This window comes from Cupressus sempervirens, chromosome 3 (genome assembly GCF_028749045.1).
Source record: "Cupressus sempervirens isolate cs-2001-9-10 chromosome 3, ASM2874904v1, whole genome shotgun sequence".
In the NCBI taxonomy this organism is placed as follows: domain Eukaryota; kingdom Viridiplantae; phylum Streptophyta; class Pinopsida; order Cupressales; family Cupressaceae; genus Cupressus; species Cupressus sempervirens.
This window is the reverse complement of record NC_143120.1, coordinates 226,695,854-226,720,019: the sequence shown is the minus strand read 5'-3', so window position 1 is coordinate 226,720,019 and position 24,166 is coordinate 226,695,854.

The window sequence follows — 24,166 nt, the reverse complement described above, 5'->3', positions numbered from 1 at the left end:
AAGTGAATGTTCCAAAATCCTTTGACCAGGCCCACTCCTAACAGTGTGGTGAAATCCTCTAACAAGGTCACATTTAACATTGTGTTGTAAGCCTTTAATAGGGTAGGCCTTTAATAGGGCATCACTTCTGAAGAGTGAAAATTGAGTAGCATGTTACTGGTGGTTTTTTCAAAATTGGGTTTCCATGTAAATCATTGTGTCATGTGTTGATCTTGCATGTTTTATTCCTACATGTTGATTTGCTATAACTTGCTAAGATGGTTGTTTTAAGCTTGGATGCATGAATAGTTTAATGGGCTCACTATAATTAGTGAAAAAGTATTATTAGGGCATTTAGACCTTGGATAACTGATTCACCCCCCCTCTTAGTTATTCTAAAACATTTTCAACAATGGATAGAAAAAAATTAAAAATTCAATTTAAAAAAATCAAAATTTCATACTTAACGAATTGTAAAATTTTGAAAGATTTGATAAGAAAAAATCCAAAGATCTTGTAGAACACTTGCATGTAAGAACCTATCACAAAGAAGAAAAGGACAAGAGAAGAAAAGGGTTTGGCTTAGAAAATATGCAAGAATATATTATTAGAAAAAAGAGAGAGTAAAATATACAATGGAACAATGCTTAAAGAAGGAGATCTTAAAACCTAAAAAGAAAACCCTAAGAGGTAAATAATATTTAATTATTATATGAGAATGCATGTGCATCAAGTGAAATCTTAAGTGGGGAGTAAAGGTAATTTAATTAATATAATTAAATCAATCGTTTATTCTAACATCCCCTTAAGATGAGCAACAATGTAACTACAAACAATATATGAAAAAATAAGGAGACTACGATGCAGAAAGCATAAATAGGTTCCAACAACATGGCCTGATGAGGTACCCAATACAATTAAATCTTTGAATAATATAGAAATAGGGAAAACCATGTGGGAAAAACCCCACTCCAAAAAGAGATAGAAGAATGCTAAAAAAGAAGAAGGAAGGACTCATCACTGAGACCCCCCAGGGACAACATCCTTCACCCCAAGCATAGAACACAACTAAAGATACCGTGGGGATACAAAAGGTTTAGTTAAGATGTCTGTTACCATTTTTTGCCTCCCACCAAAAATTTGAATTTGAATGCTGGCCTGCCCAACAACTATTTCCCATCTTTTATACTATTTTAATGCCTGGGAATTTAAAATGCAAAAAATTAAATAAAATGATCAAATGGACCTTCCTCTTTTCTGCAGCTTTCCACGCCGTCATATCTCTGGTGATCTATGGTGGGCACATTCTCGCGTTCTCCAAATGCATGACCTTTATGTAATGCAGGGAAGCCCCTTTGCGACATGTGGATTGGTGGGTCTATGTTCTTTCTGTGGGCCACAGAGGGAGGAAGTCTCAGTCAAGCTGACGATTCTATTGGTGCCCGCATTCTGAGTTCTGTCAAATTTCTTGACAATGTGGGGAAGCGCATTTTGGCCACGTGGCAGGTGGGTCCACCTTCATTAGGCTACCGCAAACAGGGTGACAAGGTGAGTTGGCAGTTCGATTGGTGCCCGCATTCCTGCATTCTATCTTTTGTCATGCTTTTTGACAATGTGAGCATGCCCCTTTGTGACACCTACCCCACGACCTCACATGTTCTTGGTTGTACCTTCCACTGTCAAATCTTCAAGGATCAATGGCTGGTGCATGCCCACAATAAGGAGTTGCAAGGATGTTCAACAATGTGGGCATGCCCCCTTGTGACACATGGCTGGTGTGACGTCATTGGCCCATTTTTCTCAAAAGGTAATGACAACTCATCCTCCATGGAAGTTGTCAGATGAGTCAAAGTACAAAGAGGGCATTTCATTGGTCCATCCAGCTGACTAGGTATGCAGTTCTATAGAGCTTTCAGCGTCGTAGATTTAAACACAATCAAGGGCTGGCACTTCCTTGCAATATGAAGATGCAAGGACTTTAAGTAATGCAGGCAAGCGCCTTGTTGCTGCATGTCCTTGTGGGCTCGGGTCTATTCCATATGTTGTAGGGTGATACTAAGGTGGTGCCAGGTTGCAAAGTTGGAAGCCAGGTGGTGCTGAGTGTTTTGTGGGCCCAAAATTTTGAAGAGCAGGCGCAATATTATAAGGATCTCCATGGTCGTTGATCTTTTAGAGATCAATGATCGGTGCTTCCGCGTAATATGAAGATGTGAGGACTTTAAGTAATGTGGGAAAGCACCTAAAGGACACGTGTCCTAGTAGGCTTGGCCAAGGTATTAACAGTTAGCATTGACAGTTGAGCTAGCGATTATGTGACTGTCATGGTTATTATTTTTGAGGAGGTGGTGCAGTTGGTAGAAGATGTTGGTCAACCTTGAGAAGAACTTGTGGGGTGGTGAAATGAAATGAGACTATTGGCCCACGTGGCTCATCCTGATGGCAAGATTCAATTGACTTGCTAATTTTGCTGATTGATGAGCCAGAAATGAAAGAGATCAAGTTTTCTCGCACGATTTGATCCCTATGATGAATTCCAACCACCCTCGAATGAATGCTAATCCCACGAGAACACTCCACCATCTCAGTTGATCTGTCTACTTGGTTAGACAATTTAATGGCACTGTTTTTGTCTTCTCAGGGCCTTGTTCCAATAAAGATCAGATATCATTGCATCTGGATCTGTGCTCATATCAGATTTTCTTTAGATGTCCATGATTGTTCTCGGTAGGACTTAATGGCAGTATTTGTAGAGTAATTTCAATTGAAAAATATCTCAGTTATGTCTAAGCTATAAAAGCAAATTTTGTAGATTTTGAAAAGGTTGACTTTTCTCTGACTTCTCTGATATTGCTCTGCAATTTCATGTGTAAATTCCCTTTGCCTCTGAACTGTATGGCATTTTTCCTTATCTCCTTTAGCCATTGATGTAAAGTGCAAGAACTATTTGCCTCTCATTGGTGTTTTATAGAGATCTACAATCTACATGACTGTATCTCTTTTGGCCTGTGAATGATATATAAGTGAATCTTCTCTTTCCTTGTGTCATTCATTTGGGTTTTCTAATCTACATGTGATTGTTAGATTAAAGCAAGTTTGGATTTGTATATCTTTTAGTGTCATGATGGTTCAATAGTGCATGTATGGCAGAGATTGGTTCGAACACTCTATTTTGGTGCATCATCTCCCTAGGTTAGAGTAGGTAGATTTTTTTTCATGCATTCCTTCTCCCTTTTCCTCTCTAACAGTAGTTAGGTGAACCCATACAGTAAAGGAAGTCGGCCTTCTCCAGAGACTCAACCTCATAGGTCAAGTCCCACAGCTTGGAGGTTGTTTCCATGTTTCACAAGGTTGTCCTTAGGTAAAAACTTTGGACGCGGGTGCAAACTTTTGTGACAACAATGTCTACAACCTGTTTAGTAGTGGGAGTATACTCCAAGATAAGAGAGTCATCCTAAATCAAATGCTTGATGAAGTGCATATGAATCTCAATGTGCTTAGTTCATTTATGCTCAATTTGATTTTGGGAAATGTGTATAGCACTCTAATTGACACACCAAAGAAAGGAAAAACTATCAAGGCAAAATCAAAACTCTATCATCAACTGTTGAAGCCATAAAACCTCATGACTAGCTAGATCACAACTACATTGTACTCTACCTTGTTGATAAACATATTTGTCACTTGAAAATGGCCCAACAAAGTGTATGTGGAAATTTTTTCACAACAGTTGGATAGGCCCTTGATGTGAAACCTTCCTCTATGTTTAGAGGGGCAACTCACTCATATGATATAAATTTGAAGTTTTTCAAATAAATGTGAAATCAAACTTTAAAAAATAAATAGAAAGCCATTGATGAAAAATGCACCACACAAATTCAAAGCTTTCTCAAACTAACTTAAAACTGCTAATAACAAAAATTAAGATCTAAGCTTGAGAACTATTACTAGCACAATGCTAATCCAAAGATTCATAAACATGTACACAATACTGTGAGAATGCTCACAACAAAGAGAATCAATATTTCTAACAATTTAGATTCGAAAGAAGAGAACTCAAATTGCACATTCCTTTATTTTCTTACACCAAGAATCTGAGAGGAATATTTGATTACAAAGATAAAATTTGTACACACTTTCCAAATATTATCTTCTAATCAAAATTTTAGCATAGTGTTCCCTTTTTCTAAAGTCCAAAAAGTTCCCCTTTACAAAGAAAAAATGATCCTATTTCAGAAGACATTCTAAGAAACATTTCACATGCTTCCAAGGTTCAAACTACCATGTATTGTGAGCTGTAGATGGAAAATTTTAAGATATATGATGAGAAGAATACATTGATCATAGGCTGGCTAGAGGTTGGTGTATTTGAGTTCATTTCTTCAACTCAATGGAGATGAAACATTTATATTTTAATTAGCTCTGCATATCATACTTTTTGGTTTTCCAAAGCCACACATAATAGTATCTTTCCAGGTTCTCTCCAACTTGATGTTCCACAAAGCCATAATGAAAATTATGTCAAACAATTCACATGCTTTGGTATGCTTGATCAGTTACATGCCTTGTTCAATATAGTACAACCGTCCTTGTTTTATGCACCCATCCAAGGTTGTTGTGCATGTATTCCATAATCATGCCAAAAATTTTGGTATCTCTCAACATCATACTCTTTCACAAGTTAGACATTATGTCAAGCCATTTATCATGTTGATGCTATGGATCATGAGTTAGGTAGATTGATGGTATTCCATCCTGTCATTATTGTGAGCTTTGCAACCAAGACTCTTCTCTTAGTATGTTCACAATATCAATACTTCTATATTTGACATTTTTTCAAACATATCAGGGTCTCCTTTGATACTTCCATATCTTGCATTTGAAAAACTCCAAGCTTTATCATATCAAACATATTCTATTGACTAGCTTACATGCCTTGTCTATGCTTCCATTAAATGTTGTCAGTTAGAAATGAGCCCTCTCTTTGTGCATGGAGTTTGTGAGACTCTGAATGGCATGTTAGGATAGTTTAGGAGATATGGTGAGTGTAGGAGCCTATTGTCAGACCATATACATATTCTTGATGCATTTGCATTGAGTGTCTTGTATGGGGGATAACGGGCTTGACTTTTCTCTAGCAATGAAAATGCTTAGAAACTAATCGGGCTTCTTCTCCTATTCCATGACACACTTATTCATTGTTTTTGTAATGTGATGAAGATCTTATATACATTAGGATGAGATAGGAAAAGACAATTGCAACTATCTCTTAGTTTGCTTCGAAAGAAATGATATGTTCTTTGATTTATTTGATCCTTGAATACCAAAAGTTTTGAAGAACACCAATGAGATTTGGGTAGATGATGAAATTTTTTTATCAAATAGTTCATATGCCCTATTCATGGCATAATCACCACTCATCCCATGCCCCCATCTAGACACTTTCCTTTGAGATGATCATCTCCTCGATTCTCATTTTTATCATTTGTAGGAGTAAATAACCGTATTCAAAATAAGAGTTTTAAGACTCTAACCTTAACCTTGTTGGATGAGAGGTTAAGGTTAATGGTTTAGAATATGTGTTTTGGACCTTGAACCTTAACCTTTTTGGCTGAGAGGTTAAGGTTAATGATTCAGATACGTGTTTTGAACCTTGAACCTTAAACTTTTTAAAAGGTTAATGGTTAATGATTTGGTTGAAAATACATATTTTGGTTCCTTCCATTAACCTGCAACAACTTTTGACTTGAGAACTAGGTTTCAAAAATTCAAAGTGTTGGGTAGAGCTAGAGACAAAATGGGTGCATAAAGATCAAAAAATCATTAAAAATACAATCTGTAATTGATACATTTGAACTTGATTTAAATTAAAATAAAGATGGACTTTGTTTGGAATTTGGCAAGTACAAGAACCATGACAACAATTGGCTTTGACTGGGGACAAGGACTGACAAGGACAAAGCTCAAACCCAAAATGACTAGAACAATGCCTTATCCATTAGGCTATAGAGTCAGATGAGGAGACAATTTGGAAAGGAATGAACTAACACAAAAAATGGGACAACTAAAAGGAAGACCAAGCACAACAAAACAACACAACAAAGACTCCTAACTAGACTATGTACAAGGCAGGTTTCCCTACCTCTAGTGAGTCAAGGTATAATCATGCAAACCCATTCACTGGTTAGGGAAAATAAATACCATGGCATGCCAGCATGTGAAAACTCTCAAGCTTCCATGAGCTTGAATGGAAGTGTGCTCCTTAAATTCTAACTCTAAGATTCCTAGCATGCCCCACATCTCTAGATAAAGGAACATATCCAAATAACTAGGCTTCATCAAAAATCTCAGACTTCAAAATCAACTTGCTTCCTATTGCATGTCATTGATGACTTCATTTTGAAAGAGCTGAAGTATAAGACTCTCAAGTTTTTGAATGCATCTCTAATATTCTCTTCTACTTGGCAAGCCCTCTACTTGAATTCCTAGTAGTTGGTCATCATGAAGTCCTAAATTCATTTTTGATACCAGACACTTTTTCTTTTCCATTGGCATGATCATGGTTGAATCTTCTATAAACTTATTCCAACCTAGATGCACATATGTGTTAGGTTGAATCTTCCCATGATCCATTTCTTCTTCCTTATCTTCCAAAAGATCATCTTGAGTTCTTAGGTACTGTTGAGTTACATTGATACCATTGTCAACATGGTTGGTCATAACTTCAAGTTCCCTTCCATCAATATCAACATTATTCTTCCGAAGGTCCTTTTGGTGGTTAAGACTAGAAGAGATCAAACCTCATATAGGATTGCCTTCATATAATTTGTGACGTGAAGCGACTTGTGGAGTTATAGCCATTGAACCTTGTCTTTGAATACTGACTTGAGAATCATCAATAGAAACACCTTCCTCTAAGAATAAAGGATTAAAGTAAACATTTTCTTTATAGAAGAAATTACCATCCAAAGTTTTCAAGCATGAACTTGGGATAAAAGCATCATAAGAGTTTCCTTCATCAAATATCTCCATGAGATCCCCTAATAAGTCATTACTTCTTTTATCATGGTTATTCTTATCATAGAAGCTCCTTGACATAAGATTTCCTATTTGATGAGAAGGCTCAAAAAAAGGATTTATTTGACCTTTGAATGATCCGTAGGTTTTTAATTGCACTTCCATTGGATTAGAGAACTTGTTGGCATATCCATATAGCTTTCATTTCCAATATGTTCAATGATATCTATGTCTTTTTGAATCATTAATTCTTCTCCAAGAAATCTTACATGAAATGTGAAAGGTTGATATTCTTGTTGCATGCATGATAAAGAATGAAGGCTAGATGATTTATCTTCTTCTCCTTGAAGTTGAATTTTAGCTTTTCCATTGACTCATATTTTAATCACGAGCTCATCAATGTAGGTCTCCATTTCTAGAGGAAAAGTAGATGTTTGTAGAGGTTCAGTGGTTCTTTTATCTCCATCAATGGTAGCAGTTTCAAATTGTGGCATAACATCTGAAGTATTGATGTTATCAATAGATTCATCACCTTGAATGATAATGGAAGGATGACCAGGAAGATCATCTCCACATAGGAAGTCATCATCTAAAGCATTGAGACAGTAATTAGGAATAAAAGTAGTATGAAATTCACCTTGATCCACATTTCCCTCATCTTTAATCATATGTTGTGTAGTTCCTTGAGAAACATTTGATATTTCCTTTTCTTTCTCATTACTATTGAGATGATTGAATACATTCTCCTAGGTATTGAAATCTTTACAATGATGCCCAATACATTACCAAAGCCTTCTTCTTTTATAGACTTCATTTCATGAACATCTCTTTGATTAGACATAAAATTGCTATCTTCTTTCATGCATGCAGATCTAGATGACTCCTTTCTAATATTTGAATCGAGAGATGTTCTGTTACCAAGGGAATAATTCTTGCATGGGTCTTCTTTCTCAAGTTTTTGCAGCATTTGAAGTAAACAAGTATGGGATTTTTTAGGATTCAAGCGTGCATTTCCATAGAAGCTTTTTAAAAACTCAACCTGATTGGGATTAATGGAAGTATGATTTTGATGAGAAATAGGTGCAGGCATTGAGGTACTTTTTTGACCACCATTATCCATTCTTGATTCACATGAATCATTTTTTTGATCAAAGTCTTCCCTACAATAGCATGTGGAACTTCTTTTTGAAAATGGTTTTGGCTTGTGAGAGAAAAATTTATTATCTTTACCATCTTCTTCATCTATCATTTTCAAGGTTTGGAGCAAAGATGGATGGATCTTTTATGGATCTAGTTTCCGTCCACCATAGAAACTCTTCAAGAAGCTAGCTTGCTTAGGATCAGTAGAAATTTGATTTTTATTAGATATAGGTGAATAAGAGAGATTCCCATTATTCTTCATTGCTGATTTAGATGAAAGACTTTTTTTATAAAAGACCTTTATCTTTATATATTGAACCTTTTTCAAATAAAGAATCATGATCATGAGAAAGAAACCCATAATCCTTTCTATCATTTCCTTCAATCTTTAGAAAAATTTGCAGCAAGTAGGGATGAACCATTTTAGGATCTAGCCTCCTGCCTCCATAAAAATTCTTTAAGAAATCTACTTGTAGAGGTTCATTCAAAATTTGTTTCTTTGAGTATGAAAAGTATTCCTTGTCATTGTCACTATCACTATCACCTTCCACTTTCCCTTTGTACCAAACCATGTTTTGAATTTGAACCTCAGATAGAGTCGCTAATATTCAAACTTCAAAATAGAGTCACCAATCTTCATTCAAGGGAAGGTACCTTTTATCAACCATGTTATTGATTATTGTTCACTTGATCTTGAATGTGACCAAGATTTTGCCTATTTCTTCTTGGAATAGCAATTGTTCTTTTAACAACCACAATATTTTGACCAATAGGAGCTCTATGGAAGATTTCATCAAATTCTTCTTCTTCTTCTAGAACTAATTCACTTGATGGTATTATTGAGAAGCTCATCTACACCTCCAAGCTAGAGTGTTCAAATCTAAAATAATTTCTTCTTGTGTGTCCTGGAAGCCAAGATTCAATTGTAGAACTAGAAACACATTCTCATGCAGTAATACCATCTTACTTCATTATAGGCAATTGAATAATCTTTCTTGTTTAGTTCCCCAGTAGCATCACCAAAAATCTATTCGTAAACAGATTTGTTATTTGAAAATGGCCCAATGGAGTGTATGTGGCAAATTGTTCACAATAGTTGGATAAGCCCTTGATATGCAACCTTCATCTACATTTAGAGGGGTAGCTCCATTGTATGATATAATTTTGAAGTTCTTAAAATACAGATAAAAGAAAACTTTAAAAGATAAATAGAAAGCAATTGATAACAAATGCACCACACAACTTCAAAGCTTTCCCAGACTAACTTAAAACTATTAATAATAACAATCAAGATCTACGCTTGAGAACTATTACTAGCACAATTTTGATCCAAAGATTCATAAACATATGCACAATACCATGAGAATGGTCATTGCAAAGAGAATCAATATTTCTAAGAATTTAGATTCAAAAGAAGAGAACAAAAATTCCACGTTCCTTTATTTCCTTGCACAAAGAACCTGAGAGGAATTTTTGATTACAAAGATAAAATTTGTACACACTTTCCAAATATTATCTTTTGATAAAAATTTTAACATAGTGTTCCCTTTTTCTAAAGTTTGAAAAGTCCCCCTGTACAAAGCCAAAATGATCCTATTTTAGAATACATTCCGATAAACATTTCACATGCTTCCAAGATTCAAACTACCATGTATTGTGAGTTGTAGATGGAAAATTCTAAGATATATGATGAGAAGAATACATTGATCATAGGCTAGCTAGAGGTTGGTGTATTTGAGTTCATTTCTTCAACTCAAAGGAGATGAAACATCCATATTTTAATCAGCTCTACATATCATACTTTTTGGTTTTCCAAAGCCACACATAATAGTATCTTTCTAGTTCTTTCCAACTTGATGCTCCACAAAACCATAACGATGATTATGTCAAATAGTTCACATGTTTTGGTATGCTTGGTTAGTTTATGTGCCTTGTTCATGCTACACACATCCTTTTTTAATGCTCCCATCCAAGGTTGTTGCACATGTATTCCATATTCATGCCAAAAATATTGATATCTCTCAACATCATACTCTTTCACAAGTCAGATGTTATGTCAAACTGTTTAGCATGTTGATGCTATGAATCATGAATTAGGTAGATTGATGGTATTCCATCATGTCATTACCATGAGCTTTGCAACCAAGACTCTTCTCTCAGTCTATTCATAATATCAATACTTCTATGTTTGACATTTTGTTAAACATATCAGGGTCTCCTTTGATACTTCCATATCTTTCTATGCATTCGAAAAACTCCAAGCTTTATCATATCAAACATATTATATCGATCAACTTATGTGCCTTGTCTATGCTTCCATTAAATTTTATGGGTTGGAAATGAGCCCTCTCTTTCCACATGGAGTTTGTGAGACTCTGAATGGCATGTTAGGATAGTTTAGGATATATGGTGAGTGTAGGTGCCTTCTGTCAGACCATATACATACTCTTGATGCATCTATGTTGAGTGTCTTGTATAAGGGATAACGGGCTTGACTTTTCTCTGGAAATGCAAATGATTAGAAACTAATCGAGCTTCTTCTCCTATTCCATGAAACACTTATTCATTGTTTTGGAAATGCGATGAAGATCATATATACATCGGGATGAGATAGGAAAAGACAACTACAACTATCTCTTAGTCTGCTTCAAAAGAAATGATATGCTCTTTGATTTATTTGATCCTTGATGTCAAAAGTTTTGAAGAATGCCAATGAGATTCAGGTAGATGATGAAAACATTTTGTCAAATAGTTGATACACCCTATTCATGGCATAATTACCAATCATCCCATGCTCTCATCTCAATACTTTCCTTTGAGATGATCATCTCCTCGATTCTCATTTTTATCATTTTCAAGAGTAAATAACCGTATTCAAAATACATGTTTTGAGACTCTAACCTTAACCTTTTTGGATGAGAGGTTAAGGTTAATAGTTTAGAATACATTTTTTGGACCCCGAACCTTAAACTTTTTGGATGAGAGGTTAAGGTTAATGATTTAGAATATGTGTTTTGAACCCCAAACCTTAACCTTTATAAAAGGTTAATGATTAATGATTTGGTTGAAAATACATATTTTGGTTCCTTCCATTAACCTACGAAAACTTTTGACTTGAGAAACAGATTTCAAAGTTTTGAAGTGCTAGACGGAGTGAGAGACAAGATAGGTACATCAAGATCATAAAATTATTAAAAATAAAATCGATAATTGGTTCTTTCAAATCTTGAAGTTTGATACATTTGAACTTGATTTGACTCAAAATAAAGATGGACCTTTTTTGCAATTTGGCGGGTACAAGAACCATAGCAACATAGCTCTATAGATGATAATGCATGGGCATGCTTCCTCTTGCAAGACCATGTGATAGGACCAAAACTAAGACAAAAAACAAAGTCAAAAGTAGACCTCTGATCATCAATATCGCCAACTAAATCTGTGTTTGTATGACCAACAATGTGAGGATTTCTTGATGTATAGTGAATTCCATAATATGTAGTACCCTGAATGCACCTCAAAATATGTTTGGCAGCTTGCCAATAGACCTCATGAAGATCATGTGAGAATTGAGAGATAAGGCCAACCATAAAGGAAAGATTAGGATGTGTGTGCATTAGGTACACAAAATACCCTCAAGTTGTCTATATAAAGTGGAATCCACTACAAGAGTGGAGAAAGTGGTAGATACAACAACACCCAACTAAAAAGGTGTGGGAGTGGGCTTGCAATCAAGCATACTGCATCTCTACAACATATCAAGAGCATACTTCTTATAGAGTATAGTTATCCCATCTGAAGACTGAGCAACCTGGAGGAAGAGGTATGAAATTCAAAAATGTGACTGACTACATGGAAATCAAGTTTGGCATCCATGTCATAGCATAGATAATATATAGCTCAAGTCATCCAAATAATGTTCCATGTGAAGCAGTGGACCTAAAATACAAGGTTGTAAAGAAGAACCTATCCTTTGACCTCACCAAGCTTCCACATGTCCAGCTGAGTAAGAACATGTAGAGAATTTAGGCCTCTAATAAAAACTCATGTAAGTTAGGTTCACTCTTAGTCTATTCATTCTTTTATGTATAAAAATTATTTCCCTCAAAACTATTGTTTGGAGGAAGGAAACCCCAATATTGTATCATATTAATGAATTCATAAATGAGCTAGATGAGAACTTTGAAAGCATCATGGATGCATACTTTGATAACTTAAAGGAAAGCATGTAGAGTAGGCTTAGGATCCCTAAGTAGTTGGTAGGTAATTATGATTAGGATATATGCTTCTTGGTTGACTATGACAGAGTTCATATACAAGCAGTTAGACCTAGGATTGCAAGGGAAAAACCTTTGGCATATGAGGTAAATATTGATGATACAAGAGAAATTATTGAACCTCTCATCAATGGGACTCTAGACCCCAAGGCATTTTGGAACATACAAGGAAGCCAAGACAAGAATATCACTTGAGATTCAAATTCCTCAAATTTTGAAGAGAGGAAAGAAGAGGCTAGAAAACATAGCGAAGAAACTTGCAAAAATAGATTCACCTCTTGTGCTCACTAAAGGAAAGGGTGATGATATGAAAGAGGAAGATGAAGAAGAAGATGAAAGTGAAGATGAATAAAAATAAGAGGCAAAGGAACCTCCGAAGAAGAAGGTGAAGGCCCCACCAAAACCTCCACCAAAAGAACAACAAAGTCTACTCATGTGTTTATTGCCACCAAACCTAGGAAGCCAAGAAAGAAATTATAACTTGAGGAAGAGGATGATGATTTAGATGAAGACAATACTCCTATCATCTCACTCAAGAAGAAACCACCTACCTTTGAGCGAAAACCAAAAACATTAAAAGAAGGTAGTGAGATGGAAGACTTCAGATATCTAAAATATGAAACAAGAAGCAAGGATGAGCATAAATAGATTGAAGATGCAATGGTTGAGAAGATGGTAAAGTGGAAATATTAACCTTCTAAACTTAAAGGGAAAGCTCCTAAAGCCCTACTAAAGGATGTATCTCACTATTGGGTTAGTGTAGTGAAAATAGAAAAAGACATTAGAGAGAAGACTTTGAGAAAAATAATGCCAAATATCTTTGACAAAGAAATCAAGGAGGCAATGACTAATCATGAAAGTAGATAGACCCCAAGATTTAAAGCTTTTCAAAATTTATCCAATAAGATAGAAGATGTTTTGTAGTCCACAAAAAATATGTGGAAGAATATTTTTGATATCAAGGAAGAGGGAGATCTACTAGAGGTTCAAACAATTGAAGATTTTGATCCTGAGAAGATTGCTGCAAAGGTCATGGAATATCTTCCTACCACTCCACCTAAGACAACACTTGAGAAAAAATCCATTCAGTTGAACCTAGTTCAACCAAGTTGTGAATTGAATACTATTACAACCTCACCAAGCTCTCTCCCTAAGGTACCCAAGTAACAAGCTTCAATAGTCTCAATCAAGCTACAATAGAAGGACTTGGTTGAAAAAGGAAAAGGGATCATACCTTCATCATATATTAAGAGCAAAGGTAAAGAGAAGATAGTTGATGACATAGATCTAGATGAAGATATTGTGATCCAAAAGTGGGACCAATCCAATCTATCTACTAAGAAAATGGATATTTTGGGAGAATTATGGAAGAAAAGGGCTAAGCAACGAATGCTAAGGGCTGAAAGAGATAAAAGCAAAGTTTTGGAAGACATCAAAGAAATATTTGTGGATGCTCTATCTATAGAGGTGAATGAAAGAGCCCCTATCATTGATCAATTGATTGATGTTGTTCATAAGTTCAATGAGGACACTGATGGGAAATACAAACTCCTTGAGAAAGCTAAAAGGAAGTTTGAGAATAAAGTGCTAGAGAATGTAGAACAAAAAATAGCTATTGATCAAGTAGAACTATCTATTTTAATTTCTTCATTAGAAATTGTTGTAAATAATGTTGTATGTCTATTTATAAAGTTGAGTGATTTCACTAACTTTACCATGGAAATGAAAGAGAAATTGGCCAAGATTGACATGGACTTGAAGGATAGTGCAAATTAGTTGGTACTCAATCCAAAATTTAGTTCCAATCATTTTGCAAAAAATAGATTCTTGACATAACTTTAGAAAAAACTAATAAGGGAAGAAGCTAGAATAAGGGAAACATAGTTGATATACAAAGTATGATACTTCCCCACATGGACATTATGCAAAATAAAATAGATCATGCAATGAAACTAGTCAAGAATACAAATCTGTCAGTTGTAGATCACATGTATTAGTTATCAAAAGAGCTTTGGATTAATCTACACATTTTAAAGGTGCTACAAGATAACTGGGATAAGACTTTGTCTGTGATTTTGAAGTTACACCATGATTTTCTTTCTCATTTTTGCATAACCTTGTAAATTTATTTTGGCATTTGTAACAAAAACAAGGAGGGAAGTATATAAAGGAGGAAAGTACATAAAGGGGTAAACAAATGTACATATTTGTATACATGTAAAGAGAGATATATATAGGGAGGAGAAAACATACACATCAAGAAAGATATGTAAAAAGAAAAAAAGAAAAACAATTTTGAAAAATAAAATATAGAGTTTTCAGTTCAAATTGAGTTATAGAGTCTTCCATCCAAATCAAGCTACAGAATAGAGCATACTCAAAGGGGGAGCATGACTGAAGAAATTTTAAATTTAGATCTTGTGCATGATAAGTATTTTTTTATTGATTCCAAAAGGGGATATTGTTAATCTCATGGTAAGATATATTGTCAATTAGTGTCAAAACACTTAGTGATAATGGAAAGAAAGTAGTAACCAAGTTACTAGTCTGCAATGTTAACCAAACTCATAAAGGAACCAAGCTATCAATGTTAACATGACATGAACTTGCAATATCAATCGAGTTGACAATTTCTACTGAGCTATAGTGTGATCGAAGTTAACAATTCTACCGAGCTCCAGTGAGAATCGAGTCACAGAGTATTCTTGTTCCAAGATGATAATCAAGCTAGCAGAACAATGCAAACTGAATTAGAACTATCTATCGAGTGATCAATATGAATAAAGCATCCAATATCAACCAAGTGCCAAAGTTAGCCAAGGTGATAGTCTTTCTTGAGTATCTTCAGTATCACCAGAGTAAGTCATTGGACCCAACTTACAACACTGAGCTGACTTGGTGTTGGAATTCTTTAGAATAATTGAGAGGGGGGGATGAATTAGTTATCCAAGGTCCAGATGTACTATTAAAACTTTTCATAGCTTAGTGAACCCATAAAACATTTATCATCATGTATGCATCCATAAGATTATGCAATCACTTAAAACTTGTAGGTTACTATCAAATCAATTTGTAAAAATGTAAACATGAAAAATAACATATTCAATAACACACTAGACACAATGATTTACATGGAAACCCAATTTGGGAAAAACCACTAGTAACATGCTACTCTTTCTCACTCTTATGAAGTGATGCGCTATCAAAGGCCAACCCTATTAAAGGTTACAATGTACATTGTTAAATGTGACCCTATTAGGAGTGTACCTTGTTAGAGGACATTTGATCATTCACTTAGAATGTCACCCAATTAAAGGATTTACAAATGACTATTAGGTCAACCTTAATCCAAATGATTTACCCTAGACAGATACAATTATTAGAGAGTAAAAATAAGGCTTGATTAGATAAAAACTTACAACTCCATTTGCAGATTATAGATCTCTATTCCAGTCCTCCATTATGCTTAGCTTTCATACACTTCAACTTTGATAGCTTGTCCAACCTACAAGAATCTATACCCTTAAGCCTTATTGCTTAACTTTCCAATGCAGACTCTTCACTTAGGTCATTAAATAAAGTAATACCCTAGACTCCTTATCTTCCTTAGGTTCTTGCACATGACTAACTTTGCTTCTAACCAACCATATCTATAGATAGAGAGTTAAGATACTTTGTTGTTTCATTCTCCATCGTCCAATTTAGGGTTAGGATAGATTAGGTAGGATTCAATGAATCTACCCCTTATTTCATTTCATTCCCTTCTAGAAACTTGTCCTTCAATTCTCTTTGAATTCACCTCAAAACAATTTACCATGAATTCTGTGCCACTAGCTCATCAACCTTATTTTCCATGTGTTTCACATAATCCAAGAAAACAAACTTGTTGACTTAGATCCATCAAATTCACGACCTTTATGATAATGCTAACACTCAACATTAACTAGCTTCTGATGCTCGACACATACTGCATTGCTCGACATCCATTGTAAAATTAGTCGGCATGAACTAAAGGTCACTAGTGCTCGACATCAACTAAACTTTACTTGGCATCAACTATTTTACTTGGCTTACACTAAAATAGACTTTTTCTTGGCTCCAATTGATTTTCTACTCGACTTGAACTAACTTTTCTCGAAAGCTACTATGCACTCGATTAATCTTGGTAGACAAACTTTGTTTAACTTGTTCTTATAAACTCACTTAGTGTAACCAACCTTTACAACCGTAAGTAGATTATCAGTGCACTATGATACCATTTGTTGGGATTAAAGATAGAGTAACTAAGAGGGGGGGTGAATCAGTTACAAAAATTAGTCCACAAATCCCTTAGATGTCTTAAAGATTTAGTTACTGCTGATACTTGGTAAACATAACAAAAATGTTGTAACTCAATAAGTTAAACTATTACTGATCTTCAAGCATTCATGCATGCAATTGAAAAAAAAATGAACACAAGAGACACCAGATTTAACGTGGAAACCCAATATGGGAAAAACCACCAAGTAACTAGTTACCAATTTTCACTCTTTTGAAGTGAGACCTGTTAGGAGCCAACCTTGTTAAAGGTTACAATACACATTGTTAGGTGTGACCCTGTTACAGGATTTTGATCACCTTTTTAGGAGTGGCCTTGCTAGAGGTCTTTAGAAAAATTCAATTGAACTATCACCTTGTTAGACCTGATTTACAAAATGGCTATTAAACCAACTTTGTTAAGAGATTTGAAATCACTACTACAATTTTTAGAAAGCAACAATGAATTGACTTGAACAAGATGCAACTAAATTTGCTAATTACAGGTCTCTATTCTGCATCATTAGATCCTCCTTGATCAAATATCGCTTTGCTGCTCCTCAATGATCTCTAATCATCCTTCAAATTCACTTCCACAATAATCAGTCCTCATATCATATCAAATCCACTTCCACACTTAGAATTTGCAACTTGACCTCTTATTTATACCATTCAGATTATCAAGTCGACTCATTCACATGTTACATTTGCCAATAAACCATACATTAGTCGGCTACACATATTACTTTAAACAAATAGACGTTATTTCAAAAATCAATGAAATCCTTCATTTGGCCAACCCTGCTTGGTAAATAATGCTTCCAAAAATTTCCTTAGTTAACCATCTTAACTTGGTTAACATTGCAACTTTCACAAAATCCTTTGGCTATCGAGTTTACTCGGTAAGAACTAAATTCCTTCTCTGTCCGCGAGAGCTCGGTAAGAACTGTTTCTACCATAATTTCCTTTGATGACTGAGTGAGCTTGGTAACAACTAAATTTCTTTGTTTAACCTTGAAAGCTTAGTAACAACTGTCTACTCGGTAGACATTGCAAATTTTCTTTACTAACCTTCTGAGCTCGGTAGACTCTGTCTTTTGCCTTGCTAACCATCTGAGCTCGGTAGACTCTGTCCTTTGCCTTGCTGACCATCTGAGCTAGGTAGACTCTGTCTGATGATTGATATGACATTTGTGTGACATCAAAGACAACACACAATTGAACAATTGTATCCAACAATCTCCCTCTTTAGCATTGATGGAAACACAACATGTCATAGCAGAATGAAATTTGAAAACAAGTCTTTATTGAAAAAATACTTCACTTTCTTCTTCAAATACAACAAACTCCCTCTTTCATAATAATCTCTCCCTCTTACACAAATTCTTATTATTTTGCAAATTTCAAAAATATATGATAGTATACTCTCCCTCTTTGACAGCACATGCCAAAGACAACACAAATCAACTGAATAGCATTGTAATTGATGTATTGATTCATATACAATGTCTTCATTGGTTTGCTGCATCAATTGATAGATCTTCAATTCTGTTCCTATTGATGCATCACTAAAACTGTATTTTAGTGAGCTTTAGATAAGGGAATGACCCCTAACTTACCTCTAAGATACAAGAACGTATCCTTACGTAAAGGTTTTATGAATATGTTAGCAATTTGTTCCTTTGTATGGACATATTCCAATCCGATTTCCTTTTCTTGTACCAATTCTCTAACAAAGTGATACTTTATGACAATATGCTTAGTCTTTGAATGCATCACTAGATTCTTATAGATGTTAATTGCACTTGTGTTATCACAAAACATAACAATAGGTTCTTTGATTTCTTACTTCATACCTTCCAATAACTGTTTGAACCACACAACGTTTGAACAGTTTACTACTGCTGCAACATATTCAGCTCTGCTGTGGATTGGGATGTACAATTGTGCTTTTTACTTGTCTAAGAAACCAACCTTTTTCCAAGAAAGAAAGCTCCTCCACTTGTGCTCTTTCTGTCATCAACATTCCCTTCCCAATCTACATCAGTGAACACCTTTAAATCCAGATTTCCTCCAAGTTTGTACCATAATCCATAATTTTCAGTTCCTTTTAAGTATCTCATGATCCTTTTGATTGTCATCATGTGATTTTCATTTGGTTTTGTTGAGAATCTTTCTACAATTTCGACTGCAAGGGCAATGTCTGGTCTTGTGTGCACTACATATTGCAAATTTTCAATCATAGATCTATACAATGTCTGATCTACTTCTTCTGATTCATCATCCTTGGTAAGTTTTAATCCAATACACATAGGAGTTCCAACTGGTTTGTAGTCTTTCATACCAAACCTTTTCAGTATCTCCTTGATGTATTTAGATTGAGTAATGTAGATACCATTCTTACTCTAATGAATTTGAAGACCAACAAAGAATTTGATTCCTCCAAACATTGACATTTCAAATTCCTTGTTCATTTGTTCTAAAAATTCTTTGTAAAGATCATCATTTCCTATGAACAAAGTATCATCTACAAATATTTCTACCAAAACAATCTTATTATCTGGTCCTTACTTTATGTACAAGCTACTGTTGTCATTAGTTTTTTGAAAACCAATCTGAATAAGATAGTTATGCAGTCTTTCATACCATGCTCTGGGTGCTTGCTTCAAACCATACAATGCCTTATGCAATTTGCAGACCATGTCCTTCTTGTCTGGATCAACAAAACCTTTAGGTTGTTCAATGTAAACCTCTTCATCTAATATGCCATTAAGAAATGTTAATTCGACATCCATCTAATAAATTTTGAATCCTTTGTATGCAACATATGCAAGTAAGGTTCTGATACCTTCCAATCTTGCAATAGGAGAAAAAGTTTCTCCATAGTCTACATCTTCTTCTTTAGAGTATCCTTTGCATACCAATCTAGCTTTGTTCCTTGATATATTACCATCTTCATTTAGCTTATTTTTGAATACCCACTTAGTTCCAATCACATTCTTGTCTTTGGGTCTAGGTACAAAAGTCCATGTTTTGTTTTTCTCTATCTATTCTATCTCTTCATTCATAGCTTCAATCCAACTTTCATTATCTAGTGCATCTTTGACATTTCTAGGTTCAAAATCAGCAAGTAAACAAGTGCTTTTCAACTTACTTCTTGTCATTGTTCCTTCTAATTTATCTTCAATGATCTGATTTGGTGCATGATGTTTCTTGACATACTTGGCTAACACAAGCTCCTTGCCTTTTAGGTGACTTGCTTTGTTAACCTTCTGTGCTTCAACATCTGGTTTTGATTCTAGTTGCTCAAGCTCGGTAGATGCTGACTCGGTAGCTTCTATTCGCAACTCAGGTTCTTGTAGCTTGATAGGTACTGACTTGGTTTGAACTTCCTGTGACTCTGTTAATGAATACTCGGGTGTAGTGCCTGCCCCTAGTTTACATTTTCGAGCTACATTTATGATATGATTGCCAAACTCTTTTAGGCCAATTTATGTTTGATGATTAGTATTATTATTTTAGAGATTATCAGATGATGTTTACACTTAGTTTATTATATGATGAGATTACTTGGTACTCTATATTTCATGCATGTATGATGATTATTTAATGGTTTCAGTTATCGATGATGATTAGTTAGATGGTTTATTATTCCATGTGCTTCTTATGGATACTTACCCCATACTGCATGTGTATGGTGTGCGTGCTGTTTTATTTATGTATGGTGTTTCTGATATGGTTAAGGAAGGGAGTCGTAGTCACCTGCTAGTCGGGATCTACACGATGCACAACTTCCTGCCATTGTCTATTTAGCTTAGAATATTGTGTTTGTACATGCGTGGATTTTATGCAGGTTGCAGCTACCGGGTATCGACTTCCTTGAATTGTCAGGATGAGCGTACCTTATCGCACTGTCTCAATGGTAAGGGAGGGGAGATAAACTCTTAAGTCCAAATCCTAAACCCTTTAGCCAATTGTCCTAATTGATAATTAGGAAAGGTATCTGAGTTAAGTACCCTCTGAATGCATCAAATGATGTAATTTCGTGATTATAACCCTTTTTTTTGATTTGGTATGTATTTTTCTATGATGGGTTTTCGTATATTGCTTTATGACTCCTTGGTGTATTTTTCTATTAATTAAGTCTAATTAAAAAGATTAATTAATGATTTAATTTAATAAAGAATTATTATGATATCTTTATATTTAATTAATTAATTTATTTAATAAAAGAATTAAAGTTGGAGATTAAAGTTCAAAGATATATTTAGAACAGGATAATACTAATTTAATTTAATAATAATATATTTGGAGTTCATTTTTAAATAAATGCTAAATATTATTGTTATTTAAATTAATTAAATATGTTATCAATTAAGTTCTAAAATAAATTAAAAAGTTGAAAGATATTAATTTATTAAGAATTCTAGATCGCATGATCTAAACATGAGTTAAATGTAAGAATTAAATTAAAAGATTAAATTATAAAAATTAATAATGTTATTTTAATTTCTTAAAAGTGCACATAAGATTTAAAGTAATAAATTAATTAAGAATTGAAGTCAAGTGAAATTTTAAATAAATTTATTTAATAATTCAACTTAATGTGCATGAAAGTTGAATGCAAAAGAATAAGAAAAGATAATAAAAGTTAAATTGGAGTTAACTGAGTTGTGCAAAGAGTCTTCTCGGGTAAACGCACAATTAGTGCCCCGAATTGAGGAGAATTTGCTTATCACAACTTTGGGGGTTCATTTTTGTAATATACGAAGTTGGACGAGAATTTTTGGAGAGAGACAATTTTGGAAGCGAATTTCAGAAAGCTGATACCAAGAAATTTTTCCAAAGGAAGGTTATTGAGAGGAGCGAATTCTTTTACAGTTCCTGGAGATTGCATAATAGCATCAAGATCAGGTAGGGTCTTATGTTTTCGATTATCAATTTAATACGCAATTATCTTTTCCTGTCTTCTTCGTGTCTTGGGTTTGTAAATCTGAAATTCCTTGTGAAGAATACTTAAACATTACGATATTGATATTTATCAGTTGCTTGTTTATAAACTTCTATATACATGAGATTTAAATGGGAAGGGTTGAATTTAATACCGAGATTCTAGATTAAACGTTTGGATGAATGACTATATTTTCTATATCAAGATAGAGGAGGAAACAATCTTTCAAGGCATATATTTATATATATATATATATATATATATATATATATATATATTAAAAAAAAAAAGGGATTATTTTAATATATATATAGTTTAAAAATTATATATATATATATTGATTGTACTTCATTTATAAAAAAAAAAATATATATAATAATTTTTATAAAGTTTGTGGGGGGGGGGGGAATTACCCCGTGCCCACCCCCCACGGTCGGCTTAGCGGACAGACCTGCGTCGCAGGTACGACGTACCTGCTGCCACAGGCCCTGCGTCCACAGGACTGCGGCAGGCCGTCGGCTTATATAAGCCGACGGTTTTTTAATAAATAAGTTTGTTTTTTATTTATTTTTAAATTATTTTTTATTTTTATTTAAAATATATATATATATATATATATATATATATATATATATATATATATATATATATATATATATATATATATATATATATAGTTTGTTAATTCATTTTTTTTCTTTAATATATTAATTACAAAAAAATGATTTTTATTATTAATTAAAATTTTTAATTAATAAAATTATTATATATTTTTATTTAATAAAAGTTTTATTTTTATTAATACTTAATAAATAAATATTAAATGTATTTTACATAAATGGTAAATATTAAATTATTGATAATTTTAGTTAAATATTAATAATTTAACAATTAATGGATAGATTAAAATAAGTAATTAGATCAAATGATTATTGATTACTTTAATTAAAATTAGTTTAATTAAAGTTAATTAGTAATGAATACTATCTGATTAGATAGTAGATTTGGAAGATTGACTTAATGGAAGTTATTATAGAAAAGGGTTAATCATAAAGGGGGTAAATATGAAAACTTTGTTACTTGAATTCGACATTAAACCGAAACAAAAACCTTACCTTAACTAAAATAATATACTTTCAGATCCAATCTCTGAGACTTTGATGTTGTCTTTGTACTTTGAATGTTTTGGGGTTGGTTTAGCATTGACCAGTTCAGGTTGTTACCAGAGGCTCGGGGTTGTGAATGTGATGTCATGATGATTTGGTCTCGATCTTTCTTAACCTGACCATGGTAATGTGAGGAAGTGCTCTATGACATGTTTGTGTTACTGTTTGTTGTTGCTTTCCAGTTTCCTTGTGTGAAGCTGAGGTGTATGTATTTGAAAATACCTAACTTAACCATTTTTGAGTCTCGATCAGTTATATTTGATAACCATTTTTGAGTCTCGATCAGTTATATTTGATAACCATTTCTGAGTCTCGATCAGTTATACTTGTATTACTTTGTGGTTGCTCATTAGAGAACCATTGGATTTTGTGACTTATCATTGATGCCTTCAGTTGCTAATAGAGAACTGTCGTGAGTACATGATTACTATTTGATGTTATCTGTTGCTCATGAAGAACTGATGTAATTTTGTGGATTATATTTTTATGATTTTTTCAGTTGCTCGTATAGGACTGAGGTGGTTTTATTATGATTTTTTGATTTACGAGTTCATGAGCTAGGGTAGGTTATCTATGTGTAGAGTCGGGAAGTGGCTTGCAATGGGGGTCAGAGCCCTAAGAGGCTGCCTTGAGAAACCCATTGTAAGTCATTTTTTAATAAGTGAAAACATTTTACACTAAATGAGAGAAAATGAACCTAACAAGATAATTGTATGTTCTCTCCCATGCCATGAGTGCTAGTACAGACTAGGATGGGGTAGAGAGAACGCTTGGTTATGACCTTGCATTCCATAGTATGCCTCATCAGTACGAGAGGATACTAGTGGCCGCAGGATCAGTAGAGACCCAGGATTCCTAAGGGATTGCTCGGGTAACTTCTACGTGACTTTTGCGATGACACTTTCCCGCTTGTATATTAGGTTTCCTACGTGTCTTGTGGTACCTCTGGGATTTAGATGTCGATCTTTTAGGAACCCTTGAGTTAGCATACTTATAGGATTTCCTGGACTTAGAGAGTAATTTTGATTATAGGTTTTGTTATCCTATTTGGGACTTGAGACTATCTCCTCAGCGTGGTGGGAGTGGACCATTTAGGTTCCACTCGGTCGGGTGGTAGTGCTTTTACTCTTACCATTGAGATTCGTTCCGTGGTCACCGTGGCTGGAGTTTTCGTGATTGGCATTTACCTTCACTATGTTCTTGGATTATTATGATGGATGGTTAGATTTTATGATAGATGTTTTATCATTATGGATGTATGGATGTATCATGTATGGTGAATAGTTTCATATATTTTTACTGTACTTTGTATCATGGATTTAAGGATGTCGTATCTTGATCTTTAC